Source organism: Theropithecus gelada, chromosome 15, assembly GCF_003255815.1.
Source record: "Theropithecus gelada isolate Dixy chromosome 15, Tgel_1.0, whole genome shotgun sequence".
Classification (NCBI taxonomy): domain Eukaryota; kingdom Metazoa; phylum Chordata; class Mammalia; order Primates; family Cercopithecidae; genus Theropithecus; species Theropithecus gelada.
Genome location: NC_037683.1, coordinates 11,161,430 through 11,167,013, shown reverse-complemented (window position 1 = coordinate 11,167,013; position 5,584 = coordinate 11,161,430).

Below are 5,584 nucleotides of genomic sequence, written 5' to 3'. Positions count from 1 at the left end.
CTGCCACCACCCCTTGAGCTAAATTTGGAGTGAGGGGCAGATGTGGCAGGGGCTGTGGGTATCTCAGGGTGTTGGGGGCATCTGGGGCAGTGACAGGGACCCCACGGGAGGCTCTTCCCAAACCTCCCTTCCTCCCCTTCCCTCCACGCTGCACAGTCTATCCCCATCCACGTTGTAAACAAGACCCAGTGGATTCTCTAGAAAGCAGGAGAGACTCCAGGTGGACTCCAGGAAGAACTGAGGCCCTGATTCCAGACGCCTCATGGAGGAAGGAAGAGATTGGGACCACCGTGGGTGGGGGGTGAAGCGGAGATCACCTCTGGCTCCCACAGCACCCTGACCTTCCCCGTCACACCCAAGCCTGTGTGCAGCCATTTGCACGTGTCTCTCTACTCGACTAGAAGCCACACGAGGAAAGAGACTTTGACACCCTTTGCACTGCTGTGTCCCCAGCACAGAGCCCAGGGCCTTTTGGCTCTTGAAATATATTTGCTGAAAGCATGAGGGACCCTAGAAGACAAGGGGTGGGAGTCATGGAGGCCCAGAGAGGTGGTCCTTGTCGTTGGTTCCCAGGAGAAAAGGCCAGTCCTGGACTGGGTCTTCTGCCCCAGGAAGCCCCATGGCCACATGGCCTCACAGCTGGGCACAGGCCTTGGGGTAGCTGTCTTCCATGTCCGTCAGCTGCACTCTCCCTCCTGTGGGACACATCCACTTCCCCACCACCCCCCACCCCTGCAGAGATCAGAGGAGGCAGGAGGAGGAGGGTCCATCTTCCAGCCCCTTCCCTGCAGGCCCAATGCATACTGGTGGCCTCCCTCCACTGAAGGCCATGGTCCTGTTGGGGACCCCCTCCACACAGTCCTGTCCGGCTGTGGACTCAGCTCCTCCCCTGGCCTCTTCAGGCTGAGGGTGGTCACAGCCCACGCCGCTGCCAGCCCTGGGGTTCTGCACCGTCCCTTGGGGCTTGGCTTCCCTACACCCCAACCACACCTGTGTAAAGAGACCCTTCATCAAACTCTCCTCTAATGATCCTACTGGAACGTGCCATCTGTTTCCTGCCGGGATTCTGGCTGATACGGATGTGTTCAGGTACCGTCTGTCCACACGCCCGAGAGACGCATGGCTGATGGCCAGGTCCCTGTGCCTGGACCCCACAGAGGGCAGCTGCACACTTTCTGCTCCTTCTTCCTCCTGGCTGGCCAGGAAGGCCAGGACTGCAGGAAAGGACGGAGCACGTCCACCCTGGCCACTGGCCACTGAAGGAATTTCAGGCGGCCCCCAGGGACCCACCAGGCGGCTGACCGTCTCCAGCACCGGCCCGTAGCCAGAGGCTGTTGATAACAGCAGGGCCAGACCCACAGGGTGGAGCAGGGTGCCCAGGCTCTGCCCCACACTGGCCAGGTGGCCTCAGGCAAGATCTTTGTTTGTTTGTTTGTTTGAGACAGAGTCTTGCTCTGTCACCCCGGCTGGAGTACAGTGGCATGATCTTGGCTCACTGCAACCTCCGCTTCCTGGGTTCAAGCGATTTTCCTGTCTCAGCCTCCCGAGTAGCTGGGAACATGTACCATCACACTCGGCTAATTTTTGTACTTTTAGTAGAAATGGGATTTCACCATGTTGCCCAGGCTGGTCTTGAACTCCTGACCTCAAGTGACCCACCCGCCTTACCCTCCCAAAGGCGTGAGCCACTGCACCCGGCCAGATCTTTCCACTTTCTGAGCCTCTGTTTCTTCATCTGCACAAGGGGAGGGCAGTCTGCTGGTCTGGAGGAGTTCAAAGGGCAAGACAAGAATTGGAATCGCGCCACTATCCACGAGCTTGCCTGGCCCTGTGCCAAGTGCCACTTGACAGCCACTTCAGTGGCTGAGGCTGTCATGTTGGCATTTTACAATGGAAGAAACTGAGGCTCAGGTTTGCAAGGCCACAGGGCTGGGAAGAGGCAGAGGATAATTGAAATCCAGGCCTCTTTCCCTTGGCTTCCAGAACATTCTGTCCTGGCTTTCCTCCCACCTCCCTGGTCACCTTATCTGTCTCCTCCCTGGTTCCTCCTTGTTCCCCCAGGGTTAGTCCCTGGCCCCTTCCTTCTCTGTTTACCCTCACTCCCAAGCCAGGTTTTCTCAAACCTTTGTGACCCTGGCGTCACGTCCCGGCACAGACCCTGGGACTCAGACTCAAATAATGGAAACAAGCGTTTTGTGGTCCTGTAGATAGATTTGCGGCTGTGATGCCCTCCCATAACCCCCAGCCTGTTGAATTTTCTTTCACTACTCATCACAAGCTTATCTGTTGGTTTTGTTACCCACCGACAAGTCTTGGCCATAAAATATAATGCCCTAGACTGTTGCTACTCAAAGTGTGGTCTTAGTTTCTTCTGGAAGCTTCTTATAAATCCAGATTTGAGCCAGGCTTAGTGGCTCAAGCCTACAGTCCCAGCTACTCAGGAGGCTGAGGCAGGAGGATTGCTTGAGCCCAGGAGTTCAAGGCTGCGGTGAGCTGTGATCACTGTGTTCCAGCCTGGGTGACAGAGCAAGACCTTGTCTCTAAAAAATAAAAAATGAAGGGCCGGGTGTGGTGGCTCATACCTGTAATCCCAGCACTTTGGGAGGCTGAGGTGGGTGGATCACATGAGGTCAGGAGTTTGAGACCAGACTGGCCAACACGGCGAAACCCCGTCTCAACTAAAAATGCAAAAATTAGCCAGATGTGGTGGTAGGCACCTGTAATCCCAGCTACTTGGGAAGCTGAGACAGGAGAATCTCTTGAACCCAGGAGGTGGAGGTTGCAGTGAACTGAGATTGCACCTCTGTACTCCAACCTGGGTGACAGAGCAAGACTCTGTCTCAAATAAATAATAAAAATAAAAAATAAAAAAATTTAATAAAAAGAAATGCAAGGGTTGGGCACGGTGGCTCATGCCTGTAATCCAGCACTTTGGGAAGCCGAGGTGGGTGGATCACATGAGGTCAGGAGTTTGAGACCAGACTGGCCAACATAGCGAAACCCCGTCTCAACTAAAAATGCAAAAATTAGCCAGGTGTGGTGGTGTGCACCTGTAATCCCATCTACTTGGGAAGCTGAGACAGGAGAATCTCTTGAACCCAGGAGGTGGAGGTTGCAGTGAACTGATATTGCACCACTGTACTCCAACCTGGGTGACAGAGCGAGACTCTGTCTCAAATAAATAATAAAAATAAAAAATGAAAAAATTTTAATAAAAAGAAATGCAAGGATTGAGCACAGTGACTCACGCCTGTAATCCAGCACTTTGGGAGGCTGAGGCAGGTGGATCACCTGAGGTCAGGAGTTCGAGACCAGCATGGCCAACATGGTGAAACCCTGTCTCTACTAAAAATACAAAAATTAGGTGTGGCGGTGCATGCCTGTAATCCCAGCTACTCATGAGGCTGAGGCAGGAGAATCGCTTGAACCCAGGAGGCGGAGGTTGATCTCAGTGAGCCTAGATCATGCCACTGCACTCCAGCCTGGGCAACAGAGCAAAACTCCATCTCAAAAAAAAAAAGAAAAAAGAAAAAGAAATGCAAACTCTTAGGTCCTGTCCCAGACCTGCTGGATCCGAACCTGCGTTTTCACAAGATCCCCATGGGAATTGTGTGCACGTCAACGTTTGAGAAGGCCTGTTCCAGGCAACCTTGTCCAGACAACAGCTTTAAATACCATCTAGATATCAAGGGCTCCCGACTGTATGTCTCCAGCCAGAACTCCCCCGGTCTCCAGGGCCCTGGATGTCTAACTCGCATCTCAGACTCCACACATTGAAAACTGGGCTCTGTTCTTTCTCTGCAAACTGCTCCTGCCTCAGTCTTTCCATCTCAGACCTTGACCTCCTCCCACGGCACAAGCTTTGGGGTTGACCTTGGTTCTTTCTCTCATGCCCTCGTCCAAGTCACAGCAAATCTGGCAGGCCCTCCCTCAGATTCCCAGGGACTGTGGAATATGGCTGCTTCTCACCACCCACAGCCACCTCCCTCTTGGAACGTCACAGTCCCCAGTCCCTGCACTGAACCCACCTTGCTTCCAACTTGTCCCCAGCCTTTTCCCCGCTATCAGGGGAGCTTGAGTCCAATTCCATGCTGGCTCTGCTCAGCACCCTCCATTGGCCATCGTCTCCCTCAGAGTCAAAGCCAAAGCCCCTCCGGCCAATGAGGTTCTCCCTGTCCCCTCTTCAGCCTCCCCTTCTGCTCACCTCCACCCCACTCCACTCCAGCTCCTTGCTCTTTCTCAAATGTGCCAAGCACATGCCCACCCCAGGGCCTTTGCACCTGCTGTTACTGCTCCCTGAAACACTCTTCCCCTAGGTCACCACAGGGGTCGCTCCCTCATCCCTGATCAAATGTCACACGGCCAGCGAGGTCTTCCCTGAGCAGCACATTTAAAACAGCCCTCTCCTCCCACTAGCAATGAGCCCCTGTGGCACCATCTGACACTAGATATTGTTTTTTTGTTTGTTTGTTTTGTTTTGTTTTGTTTTTTTGAGACAGAGTCTTGCTCTGTCGCCCAGGCTGGAATGCCGTGGCGCGATCTCAGCTCACTGCAAGCTCCGCCTCCCGGGTTCACGCCATTCTCCTGCCTCAGCCTCCCGAGTAGCTGGGACTACAGGCGCCCGCCACCACGCCCGGCTAATTTTTTTGTATTTTTAGTAGAGACCGGGTGTCACCGTGGTCTCGATCTCCTGACCTCGTGATCCACCCGCCTCGGCCTCCCAAAGTGCTGGGATTACAGGCATGAGCCACCGCGCCCGGCCTGTTTGTTTGTTTTGAGACAGAGTCTTGCTCTTTTGCCCAGGCTGGAGTGCAGTGGCGTGGTCTGGGCTCACTGCAACCTCTGCCTCTCAGTGGATTCTCCTGCCTCAGCCTCCAGAGTAGCTGGGATTACAGGTGCTCGCCACCACACCTGGCTAATTTTTGTATTTTTAGTAGAGACGGGGTTTCACCATGTTGGCCAGGCTGGTCTCGAACTCTTGAGCTCAAGTGATGCACCAGCCTCGGCCTCCCAAAGTGCTGAGATTACAGGCGTGAGCCACCGCACCCGGCTGACACACTATATATTGTTGATTGATTTGTCTTCCTTTCCAGAACAGAAGTTCTATGAGGACTGGGGTTCTGCCTTGTTTGCTGCTGAATCCCCATCACTAGGAATAGTGCCTGGCCTGGTAGGTGCTGAAGAAGCTTGTGAATCAATGAGTGGGTTGGGCCACTGAACTACACGGCTCAAGGTCTCATGGGCGATGATTTGAGTCCCCAGGGTATGGGTGTTGGGGGCATTCTGAGCCCAGGGACAGGGTCTCTGAAGAGGAGGAATGACTTCCCAAGAGTAGGGTCTGGTCACATCCCGCCAGACCCTACCCTGTTCTAGAAGAGCAGAGTCCCTTAAAGTCACCCTCTCTTTCCCCAAGGAAGGGGCCCTGGGAGCTGGAGCCTCCAAATCCTAGGTGAAATTGGCCTTCCTGATGAAAGCCCCCCACCCCCAGAGCTAAAGAACCCATAAAAACTCCCTAGGAGACAGAGGATTCCACCGGGCCAGGATTCTAGAACCTCTGAGTTGTAAGGGCTCTGAGCTCATAGAA